We start from the raw sequence: 13,598 nt of genomic DNA on the forward strand, positions 1-13,598 counted from the left end.
CTGGCTGCAGTGGCTCAAGCCTGTAATCCCAGCACTTTGGGAGGTGGAGGCGGGCGGATCACGAGTTCAGGAGATTGAGACCATCCTGGCTAACTCGGCGAAACCCTGTCTCTACCAAAAATACAAAAAATTGACCTGGCGTGGTGGCTCATGCCTGTAATCCCAGCATTTTGGGAGGCTGAGGCACTTGGATCACCTGAAGTCAGGAGTTCGAGACCAGCCTGGCCAACACGGTGAAAAACCCTGTCTCCACTAAAAATACAAAAAATTAGCTGGGCGTGGTGGCGGCGCCTGTAATTCCAGCTACTCGGGAGACTGAGGCAGGAGAATCGCTTGAACCTAGGAGGTGGATGTTGCAGTGAGCCGAGATCGTGTCACTGCACTCCAGCCTAGGTGACAGAGTGGGACTCCATCTCAAAAAAAAAAAAAAAAAAAGAAAAAACCACAAACGTTAGGTTTTTTTATTTTTATGAAGTCCAAATTATATGTATTTTTTTCTTTTGTGTCCCTTGCTTAGCGCCAAATTTAAGAAACCATTGCCTAATTCAAGATGGTAAAGACTTTTTTTTTTTTTTTTTTTTTTTTTTTTTTTTAAAGAGTCTCACTCTGTCGTCAGGCTGGAGTGCAGTGGCACTATCTGGGCTCACTGCAACATCCACCTCCCAGGTTCAAGTGATTCTCCTGCCTCAGCCTCCCGAGTAGTTGGGGTTACAGGCACCTGCCACCATGCCCTGCTAATCTTTGTATTTTTAGTAGAGACAGGGTGTCACTGTTGGTCAGGCTGGTCTTGAAATCTTGACCTCAGGTGATCCACCCGCCTCAGCCTCCCAAAGTGCTGGGATTACAGGCGTGAGCCACCGCGCCTGCCCAACCATAAAGATTTATTTCTATATTTTCTTCTAGATTATTATAGTTTTAGTTTTTGCATTAGGTCTAAGATCCATTTTGAGTTAACTTTTTAATATGATGAGAAAATGTGGTTATGTAGTTGTTTTAGTATCATTGGTTGAAAGGGTTGTTTTCCTCTGAATTGTCTTGGCATCCTTGTCAAAAATCACTGGGCCATACATCTAAGGGTTTATTTCTGAACTACCAATTCTCTTCCATTGGGCTATATGTCTATCTTTTTGCCAGTAGCACACATTCTTGTTTACTGTAATTTCGTAATAAGTTTTAAAATAGTGAAATGCAAGCCCAAATTTATTCTTAATTTGCCAAATTGTTTTGGCTATAACTGTGCATATTTAAGCCATACAATATGATGTTTTAAGATATATATAGTAAAATGGCCACTATGGTGGAACAAATTAACATATCCATTATATCACATTGTTACTCACATTTCTCCCCTGTGGCAAGAGCACCTATAATCTACTCATTTAGCAAAAATTCTAAGTACAATGGACTATTATTAACTATAGTCTTCATATTAAACATTAGATTTTTTGACTTGTTCATCCTGAATATCTGCTACTTTGTAATTTTTTACCTACATCTCATTTCCTCCCTCTCCACTCCCCTGCTAGTAACCATTATTTTATTCTCTATGACCTTTTTTAAAAAGATTCTACATGTAAGTGAGATCATGCACTATTTTTGTTCCCTTATCTGGCTTATTTCCCTTAACATAATGTTCTTCAGCTTCATTCATGTTCTGGCAAATAGCAAGAGCTTCTCCTTTTTAAGACTGAATAGTATTCTGTGGTACAGACATATATATGCATACACTCCTCCCAACATGTATATACGTGTGTGTGTGTGTGTGTATGTGTGTGTGTGTGTGTCTGTATACACACACAAACATACACACACCAGTTTCATTTGTCATTCATCCATTGATGGACACCTAGGTTGCTTCCATATTTTAGCTATTGCGAACAACACTGCAATGAACATGGGAGTGTAGATTTCTTTACAAGATTGGGATTTCCTTTCCTTCAGTTCTGAACCCTGAAGAGGAATTGCTAGTTCATATGGCATTTCTATATTTAATTTCTTTTCTTTTCTTTTCTTTTTTTTTTTTTTTTGAGATGGAGTTTCAGTCTTGTTGCCCAGGCTGGAATACAATGGCACGATCTTGACTCACTGCAACCTCCACCTCCCAGGTTCAAGCAATTCTCTTGCCTCAGCCTCCCAAGCATCTGGGATTACAGGCACCCGCACCCACACCTGGCTAATTTTGTATTTTTAGTAGAGACGGAGATCACCATGTTGGTCAGGCTGGCCTCAAACTCCTGACCTCAGTTGATCCACCTGCCTCGGCCTCTCAAAGTGCTGGGATTACAGGTGGGAGCTACTGCACCCAGCGAAAGCAATACACATTCAGTAGAAACCATCGTTTTTGTTTTTTTTTCTCAAGGGAAACTACAAAATAGTGCTGAAATAAACTGAAAAGGACACAAACAAATGGAAAGACATCCCATCCCCATGCATCAGAAGAGTTAACATTGTTAAAATAACCATACAACCCAAAGCAATTTATAGATTCCATGCAATTCCAATCAAAATACCAACATCATTTTTTACAGAAATAGAAAAAACAACTCTAAAATTTATATGGGACCATAAAAGAGCCTAAATAGTCAAAGCCATCTTGAGCAAAATGAACAAAGCTGAATGCACCAAACTACCTGACTTCAAAATATATTACAAAGTTATTGTAACCAAAACAGCATGGTATTGATATAAAACAGATACGTAGACTAATGGAAGAGAATAGGGAATCCAGAAATACATCCACATATTTACAGCTAACTGATTTTTGATAAATGTGCCAAGAACATACATTGGGGAAAGAACACTCTCCTTTTCAATAAAGAAACTGGGAAAATTGGATATCCACATGCAGAAAAATGAAACTGCACCCCATCTTTCATCATATACAAAAATTAACTTCAGATAAATTAAAGACTTCAATGTATGACCCAAAACTACAAAACTACCAGAAGAAAACATAGGGCGAACACTTCAGAGCATTGTCTAGGAAAAGATTTTATGGCTAAGACCTCAAAAGCACAAGCAACAAAAATAAAAATAGACAAATGAGACTATATTAAATTAAAAATCTTCTGCATAGCAAAGGAAACAATCAACAGAGTGAAAAGCCAACCTGTTGAATGGGAGAAGATATTTGCAAACTATTCCTCCAACAAGGAACTAATATCCAGAGTATACAAGGAAGTCAAACAATTCAATAGTAAAGCAAGCAAACGATCTAATTAAAACGTGAGCAAAGGACATAAATAGATATTTCTCCACAGGAAATATACAAATGGCCAACAGGTATATGAAATAATGCTCAATGTCACTAATCAGGGAAATGCAAATCAAAACCACAATAAGATGTCATCTTATCCTAGTTAGAATGACTGTTATCGAAAAGACAAAAAATAACAGATGCTGGTGAGGATGCAGAGGAAAGGGCACTTTTATATAACGTTGGTGGGACTGTAAATGAGTACAGTCACCATGCAAAACAGCATGGCGATTTCTTAAAGAACTAAAAATAGAACTACCATATGATCCAGCAATCGCACCACTGAGTATTTCTCCTAAGTAAAAGATATCAACATGTCAAAAAGATACCTGCACCTCCATGTTTATTGCAGCACTATCCACAGTAGCAAAGATATAGAATCAACCTAAGTGTCCATTAATGGACAAACGAATAAATAAAAATGTGATATATATACATTACGGAATACTATTTGGGCATTAAAAAAAATGAAATCATGTCATTTGCAGCAACATAGATGGAACTACATATCATTACGTTAAGTGAAATCAGCCAGGCACAGGAAAAACAAATATTGCACGCTGTTACGTATATGTTGGAGTTAGAAAAATTGATCTCATGGAGATAGAGTAGAATGATAAGTCTACAGCCATAGCACTCTGAATGCGCCTGATCTCATCTGATCTCTAGAATAGAATGACAGACATCAGAGCCTGGGAAGGGTGTGTGGGTGGGGTGGGAAAGATGGTTGATGGGTACAAACATACACTTAGTCAGAAGGAATAAGTTTTCATGTGCGATAGCAGTGTAGAGTGATATAGGTAGCAATACTGTGTTGTATATTTTAAAATAGCTGAAAGAGAGCACTTGAAATGTTCCCAACACATAGAAATGATAAACACTTGAGGTGATGGAGGCCCTAAATACCCTGACTTGATCATTACACATTCTACAGACGTCACAAAATATCACATGTACTTTATAAATATGTAGAAATATTATATATCAAGTAAAAATTTTAAAAACAAAACACTAGAATGAAGTAGGAAGGTGATTTGTTTTACCATATATCCAAGATTTATTTTAAGACTATGGTGATTAAAACAGTGTGAGTCTGGTGTAGGAATAGTCAAATGGATTTCTGGAAGAGAACAGAAAACCCAGAAACAGGTCCATCGAACTTAGAATATTATAGAAGTGGCATTTCAAACACTAGGGAAAGGAAAGAATATTCAATAAGTGGGGTTGCAACAATGTATTTTTATATGGAAAAAATAAAATTAGATAACTACCTTATACCTTACACAGAAATAAATTCTAAATATATTAAACCTCTAAATGTGAAAAGCAACATTTAAGCCTGTTAAAAGAAAATATATGAGAATTTATGACCTTGGAGCAGGAACATTTTCTTAACCAAATAATTAAAAGCCCAAACCAATAAAGGAAGACAATTGGTTTGACTTCATTAAAATTAATATTTCTGTAAAATAAAAGCACCATAAGTAGATTAATAAGACAAGTGACAGTCTGGGAAAAGATACTCGCAACATTTACCTTAGACAAAGAAAAAAAAAACCCTTCAGAATTTATTAAGAATTCCCGTAACTCAATAAGAAAAAGACAAATGAAACTCAACAGAGAAAGAAGCCAAGTAAATGAAAAGACTATTACAGAAAAGGAAAAACAAATGAAAAGATGAAGACACTAATACTCACTGAATATTGAGATATGTACATTAAAACAATGAAATATCATTTCACATTCATTGTATTGGCAAAAATTTAAGTCTTTTGACACAGAATATGTAGAACAAAGAAACCCTCACACACTGCTAGTGGAAGTGTAAATTGAGACAATCACTTTAGAGAACAATTTGACACTATTTAACAATATAAAAACTATATTTACAATATTACCATTTCAGTAATTTTACTCAGTTATTTTCCCCAGAGAAACTCTCCAACATGCATACCAGGAGAATGTACTAAGTAAGATATTCATTCCAGAACTGTACTAGTATAAAATTAAATAATGTGTAAATGTTCTTAATAAGTAAACAGATAAACAAAATGTGGCACACTCCTATAATCAAATACTACACAGCAGTTAAAAGAGATAAACTGGATCTATGTATTATCAACATTTGAGTGGAAAAGCAAGTTGCACAACAATATATATTGTGTGTATGTATATTCTGAAACTATTTCTGTAAAATTTAAAAGTACATAGTGCAATACTTTATTGGTTTCAGAGACATAAATGTGTATAAATAGTATTAAAATATAAACACCAAATTCACAACAATACTTGCCTTCAGACGTGAAGAGGGGAGTAGGATTGAAAATGAGGGGATAAAGGATGCTTTAACTTAATTGCTTAATTGTTTTTATCACTTTTAATAATGCAGATATGAATGTGTTACGAATGTGCGTAAATGTGATTAAAGGTTAACAATGGAAGACCCTGGGTAGTTTGTATCAGTGTTTCTTATGTTATTTTTTGCATTTTCTGTATTTAAAAGTTATAAAATAAAATACGTCATAGAAGGCAAAATGAGAGGCTCTTTTCAAATGATGCTGACAGAGGGTCACATTTTACAGCCAATTCCAGGATGTTTGTGCCGAGTAGCGACCAAAAGTGTAAAATGAACAAAAGGAAAAGAAGATGATATGCATAATCACCACACTGTTCCCATGGACACGCTACTCAAGTATTCTTGTCTATTTGCAAATCATATTAGTCCTCCCAAAGCTTAAAATGATATGATGAGATGACTCATACACCATTAATATTCCTATGTGTTCTATGAGGAGAAAATTCTAAGGCTTTGGGCAGCAACTCTATAAAATGTTGAATTTTATAGGAACATAAAATATAGGTGTACAAAACTATTGAAAACCTTGCATATTAAAACAAGATTTCTAAAGGGGGGATTTGGTAGGGTAGAAGCCCTCTTATCTGATGCAGCTAGTGGAAAAAGTCAGTAAAGCAGGGAGTAATAGATATGATATATTAATACATTAAAATTTTAATTTTCAGTTAAAACATATAAATGTGCATTATTCACCAATCTTTAAGATCAAGGTCTTTTCTTTGTGTCTGCTTCCACTGATTGGCCTCTGACCTCATTTTTCTGACACAAACCATACCCACAGTGCATTATCTATGAGATACAGTTTTGGTTTCTTCAAAATGGAGCAAGAATTTAAAGAGGATTCTGAAGCAATCTGAGAGCAGGATCCTTTCAGAATTTTAAGTTCCCTAATGTCTAATGATATTGAATGTCTTTTCATATGCTTATGTGCTATCCTATATCCTCTTCCATAAAATGTCTCTTCATATCTTTTGCCTATTGTCCAATTGGTTGTCTATTTTTCACTATTAAATTTTGAGATTGCTTTATAAATTCTGCATTTGTGTCAACCTTATTTAATGACCCCATTTTAAAAAATGGATTTGCTTTTAGCAAGTCTTCCCAAAGCACTCAACTTAGTTTTTAAAGAAATTACAACTCTCATTTTTTCTGCATTTTTATTTTATCAGTTTATGTGCTATTTAACCAAATTATGTTATTACCATTCTGTGTGCAATGGCATCGATAGGTTTGAGAATAATAGAACTGATTCTTAGTAATCCTGCAATCCATCTTGTGAAAGCATAAGTGTGGGCATACTTGAGAGGAGCCTACTAGCTGTTAGAATTCCTTGTATTAGGTGCATCAATTAATATGCTTTTATGGAAGGGCTGTAGAGAATCAGTTAATCTAATATTAATTAAGACAGCTTCTGTTGTAAATGACAAATGGAGTATGACAAGCCAGTTGGGGAGGGAATGGGTTTTTTAGTAAATGGTACTGAAAATGTTGCCTAAGTATTTGCAGGAAAATAATAAAGTTCAGTTGTTTTCTCTCTACCTGGAAAATGTGATCAAGAAACAAAGATTTGAAAAGAGCCCACGCAGACTTTCTAGAAATTAAAAATCTAATAACTAAAATGAAAATGTTTTTGCTAAAAAAAATATAACCTGAATCTAGTTATGAAACCACATTAGACAACCTCAGAATGAGAGATGTTCTACAAAATATCTGGCTTGTACTCTTTAAAAATGTCAATGTCATTTTTTCCCATAAATGACATTATTGAGACAATTGGTAAAATTTAGTGAGGTCTGTTGATTAGACAATAGTACTGTATCTATATTAACTCTTGATTTTGGTAACTGTACTATGGTTATGGACACTGTGGATGCTCTTGTTTCAAGAAAACACACTGAAGTATTTACAGATACGGGGGCACCAAGCTTGCAGTTTACTCTCAAACATCTCAGAAAATATATATATGTATACACATGTGTGATTTTAGATAGATAGGTAGTTAGACAAGGATAAAGTGAATGTGGTAAAATGTTAACATTTGAGGAATCTTAATGAAGGGTATACAAGATTCTTTGTAATTTTTGGTAAGTCTTTTCAACTTTTCTGAAAGTCTGAAATTATGTCAAAACAAAAAATTTAAGATTCAGTGACATGATTTTATAGCATATTAAACACAACAGAAAAAGATTTAGTTAATTGGATATGAAGAAAACTATGCAGACATTATCCAGCATCCAGTATAGACACAGAGACAAAGAGGTTGCAGATATTAGGAAGAAGTTAAGAAACCTGGAGGACAGACTGAAGCCTAGTATATTTCTAATTGGAATTCCAGAAAAAGATCAAAGAGAAACTAGGGAAGAGGCAATATCAAAAAAGATCATATCTGAGAGTTTTCCAGAACTGATGATAAACACAAACACTCAGATCCAGGAAACTGTATTAGTTTCAAACAGTACAAATAAAAAGAAACTCAAAGAAAAGATCTCAAAAGAAACCAGGGAGAAAAAATAAGTCACCTATAAAGGCATGGCAATTAGAATGACTGCTGACTTTTCAACAGCAGCAATGAAAGCCAGAGGAGAGTAAAATATTATTCTCAGTGTGCTAGATAAAAATAGCTGACTACCTAGAATTCCATACTCAGCAAAAGTATCATTCAAGAACAAGGGTGAGATAATGATACTTTCATACAAACAAAAACTGAGTTTATCACCAAGAACTTCACTAAAGGAAATCTTACAGGATATACTTCAGACAGAAGGAAGATGATCTCAAATGGAAGGTCTGAGGTTAAAGAAAAAAAGGAATGGCGAATAAAGATAATGGGAACTACACTGATAAAGCTAAAGCTAAACAAATATTGACTGTACAAAACAAAAATAATGCCTAATTTGTGGGAGAAAACAAAGCAAGCTAAAGCCAAACACCACACAAAATATAGCATTTACATTAAAGTATGCTTGGAGTCCTAAGTGTTCTACGATCTTTAATTGTGGCAGGAAAGGATAAGGATATTCATTAATTTCAGATTTTGTAAAAATTCAGATTTTAAAATACCTAGGATAACCACTAAAATGATGGACATTGAATATATAACTTCTAAACAAGTACAGGGAAAATGAATGACAAAAAAGATTGAAAAAACCCTAAATACCAAGAAGGCATAAAAGATGAGGAAAAAGGATAATGGTGAAAATAGGGGTAAATAAATTGATGGATGAAATGTAAATAAACTCCTCAGCTAAAAAACAAAAATCATCACACTCAATTTTTTAAAGTTCTTATATATGCTAAACACAAGAGATATATCTAAAACATATGCATGCAGAATAACTAAATCAAAGGGTGTGAAGTTATATCAGGCAAATCTTAACCAAAAAGTCCAAGTGTAACTATATTAATATCATACAAGATAGACTTTAGAGTAAAAAGCATACTACATTTAAAGATGATTACTTGAGGCCAGGTATGGTGGCTCATGCCCGTATTCCCAGCACTTTGGGATGCCAAGGTGGGAGGATCGCTTGAGCCCAGGATTTCAAGACCAGCCTAGCAACATAACAGACCCCATCGCTACAAAATATTAAAATAGCTGGGAGTGGTGATGTACCCATGAGGTCCCAGCTACTGCACTCCAGCATGGGCAACAGAGCGAGACCCTGTCTCAAAATAAGTAAATAGAATAGTATAGAATAAGGATTACTCCAAAATGATAAAAGGTCTAATTCATGAAAAATATAGATACATTTTAAGCTTGTTTGCCTATAACAACATGGCTTCAAAATGTGTAAAGCAAAAAATGGACAAAAATACAAAGACAAATAGACAAATTTATAATCATAATGAGATGGTGCTATGGTGGATGGTATAATTTCTTGGTAGAAATTGTAGATGAAACAGGCAAGAAAGTAATAGGAAATAGGAGATTTGGACATCACAATTGACATTCTGGATCTCAGGAGTATCACTTATCTCCCATCCCAGTGTTTCTGGAAGGTGGGAGATGGAGTCAAAGATTATTCTCAAGACTTAGATCTAAAGTTGTTTTCTTTGTTGGGCTTTGGATGTACTTGGGATGTTACTCTTTTCTTCTTGCCTAATTATTCCTTTTGGAATGGGAATGTCTTTCCCTAACCTGTCCCACCATTGTATTTTGGAAACACAGAACTTGTTTCACAGGCTCACAGATGGAGAACCAGTTGCCCGAGGATGAATCAGACTGTGTGTCTTACCCAAAGCTGATTTAGTTGAGACTTTGGACTTTACACTTTTGAGCTGATGCTCGAATTAGTTAATATTTAGGGGGGGCTATTGGGATATAATGAATGCATTTTCCATGTGAGAATGACATGGATTTGGGGGGCCAGGTGTGGAATGCTAGTTTGAATGTGTCCCCTCCAAAGTTCAGGTGTTAAAACTTAATGGCCACCAGGTGTGGTGGCTCATGCCTGTAATCCCAGCACTTTGGGGGACCAAGGAGGGCAGATCACCTGAGTCTGGGAGTTTGAGACCAGCCTGACCAACATGGAGAAGCGCATCTCTACTAAAAATACAAAATTAGCCAGGCATGGTGTCACATGCCTGTAATCCCAGCTACTTGGGAGGCTGAGGCAGGAGAATCGCTTAAACCTGGGAGGTTGAGGTTGTGGTGAGCCAAGATCGCACAACTGCACTCCAGCCTGGGCAACAAGAGCAAAACTCTGTCTCAAAAACCAAAACCAAAACAAAACAAAACCTTGATGGCCAATGTAATGGTGACTTAGTGAGTTTTATGCTGCTGTAACAGATTACAGGAGACTGAGTAACTTATAAACAACAGAAATTTATTTCTTACAGTTCTGGAGGCTGGGAGGTCAAAGGTCAAGGGGTTGGCATCTGATAAGGGCCTTCTTCCTGCATCATCCTATGGAGAAAGGCAGAAGGACAGGAGAGCACAAGAAGGAGCAGAACTTGCTTTTATAACAAATATACGCTGTTGATAACAAACCCATCTTCACAATAATGACATTAATCCATTCATGAGGGCAGATTTCTCATGACCTAATCACCTCTTGAAGATCTCACCTCTCAACACTGTTGTATTGAAGATTATGTTCCCAACACATGAAGTTTGTAGGACATTAAAACCATAGCAAATGATATTAAGAGGTGGGGCCTTTAAGAGGTGATTAGTCCATGAGGGCTCCAACCCTTATGTACAAGACCAAGACCCTTATAAAGGAGGCTTCATGCAGTGTTCAACTAGCTCACCCTCCTGCCTTCTGTCATGTGAGGACACAGCATCTCTCCCTTCTGGAAGATGCAACAACAAGGCACCATTCTGGAGGCAACAAGCAGCCCTCAGCAGACGACTGAACCCGAACCTGCTGACACCTTGATCTTGAACTTACCAGCCTGCAGAACTGTGAGAAAATAAATTTCTGGTCTTTATAAACTACCCAGTCTGTGGTATTTTGTTAAAGCAGCACAAAACAGACTAAGACATAAACCAAGTAGGGTTTATCTCAATAATGTAAATCTATGAGATTGTTTTAATATTAAATAATTTAGGACCGGGCGTAGTGGCTCACTCCTGTAATCCCAGCACTTTGGGGGGCCGAGGTGGGTGGATCACGAGGTTAAGAGTTCAAGACCAGCCTGGCCAATATGGTGAAATTCCATCTCTACTAAGAATACAAAAATTAGGGGGATCAATCCAAAATGGCCGTTTAGGAACAGCTCAGGATTGCAGCTCCCAGTGAAAGCACAGAGGGTGAGTGGATGCCGCATTTTTATTGCCCACAGACTAGGAAATTCCCAGGTGGAGGAGCCCCATGGGTCGCCAGCGTGGCTGTTTTGGCCAGCGCAGCTGTGTCGGCTGGCATGGCTGCTTTGCCCCGCACGGCTGCTTTGTCAGCACCCCAGCGCAGCGGTTCTCCGTACAAAATACACCGGTCCGAGTGCCCTTTTGGCTGGCGATTGGAGCCACGGGAAGTCACCCATTCATCTGTTTAAAAAGGGGACTGAACAGGGAACCAGGACAGTAGATTCCAGGGCAAAAAAAGCTCTAGGAATCTCAGTGCCGCTGTTTAAGCCAGCGCAGTGAGTCGCTGCATCGGAAAACACACAGATACTGGTGTCTCTTCAACAGGCAACTGGAACACCAACTTAAAAAAAAAAAAAGGCTCTGAGGCAGGGAGCCAGGCGATCAGGCTCGGCTGGTCCCACCCCCACAAAAGAACAGCAATCAGAAACTCTCTGGATTGAGAGTTTCACAGCAAGAGCAGCTTAACCCGGGACGGTCCAGCTCTGTGGGGGCAGGGCGTCTGCCATTACCAAGGCACTCCAACACTACAGAGGTAGTCAGCCAATGCTGAGGCAGCCTGCCGTTGCCAAGGCAACCTGCCATTGCTGAGGCAGCCCGCCGTTGCTGAGGCAACCTGCCATTACAGAGAGAGTCCGCCAATACAGAGGTGGGCCACCACTGCCGAGGCAGTTCTAACTACACCCATATAAACAGGACTGTAGGGAAGTTCACTCGGCAGCTGGGCGGAGCCCACAGCAGCTCAGCAAAGCCTCTACAGGCAGACAGTGACTAGGCTGCCTCCTTGCTGGGCAGGGCAGCTCTGAAGGAAAAAAAAAGAAGGCAGCAGCACAACGGAAACTCATAAATAAAGCCCCAAATCCCTGGGACAGAGCACCTGGGAACAAAAAGCTGTTTATGAGTTCTGCTGCAGCAGACCTAAACGTACCTGCCCAGCAGCTCTGAATGAACAATGGAGCTCACAGCTCAGCATTTGAGCTCCTACAAAAAACAGACTGTCTCCTCAAGCAGCTCCCTGACCCCTGTATATCCAAAGAGTCACCTCATAAAGAAGAGATCAGACTGACACTTGGTGGGTATCCTTCTGGGACAAAGATACCAGAAGAAGAAAACTGGTAGCAACCCTTACTGTTCTGCAGCTGCTGCAGGTGATCCCCAGGCAAGCAGGCCCTGGAGTGGACCTCAGCAGACCTACAGCAGAGGGGCCAGATTGTTAGAAGGAAAACTAAGAAACAGAAATAACCTCATCATCAACAAACAGAACGTCCACTCAGAGACCCAATCTGAAAGCCAGGAACTACAAAGACGACAGGTGGATAAATTCATAAAGATGGGAAGAAACCAGCACAAAAAGGAAGAAAACACCCGAAACCAGAACACCTCTCCTCCTATAAGGGATCACAGCTCCTCACCAGCAAGGGAACAAGGTTGGATGGAGAACGAGTGTGATTAAATGACAGAATCAGACTTTAGAAGGTGGGTAGTAAGAAACTTCTGTGAACTAAAAGAACATATTCTAACCAAATGCAAAGAAACTAAGAACCTTGAAAAAAGATTTGATGAAATGCTAACGAGAATGGACAAAATAGAAAGGAATATAAGTGAATTGATGGAGCTGAAAAACACAACACGAGAACTTCGCAAAGCATGCACAAGTTTCATCAGCCAAATTGACCAAGCAGAAGAAAGGATATCAGAGGTCAAAGATCAACTCAATGAAATAAAATGGGAAGGCAAGAATAGAGAAAAAAGGGTAAAAAGGAATGAACGAAGTCTCCAAGAAATGTGGGACTATGTGAAAAGACCTAATCTACGTTTGATAGGCGTACCTGAATGCGACGAAGAGAATGAATCCAAGCTGGAAAATACTCTTCAGGATATTATCCAGGAAAACTTCCCCAACCTAGCAAGGCAGGCCAATATTCAAGTCCAGGAAATACAGAGAACACCACAAAGATATTCGTCAAGAAGAGCAACCCCAAGACACATAATCGTCAGATTCACCAGGGTCGAAATGAAGGAGAAAATACTAAGGGCAGCCAGAGAGAAAGGTCGGGTTACCCACAAAGGGAAGCCCATCAAACTCACAGCAGATCTCTCAGCAGAAACCCTACAAGCCAGAAGAGAGTGGGAGCCAACATTCAACATTCTTAAAGAAAAGAACTTTCAACCCAGAATCT

This window comes from Sapajus apella, unplaced genomic scaffold, assembly GCF_009761245.1.
Source record: "Sapajus apella isolate SASKATOON/1434 unplaced genomic scaffold, GSC_monkey_1.0 scaffold164, whole genome shotgun sequence".
NCBI classification, from domain to species: domain Eukaryota; kingdom Metazoa; phylum Chordata; class Mammalia; order Primates; family Cebidae; genus Sapajus; species Sapajus apella.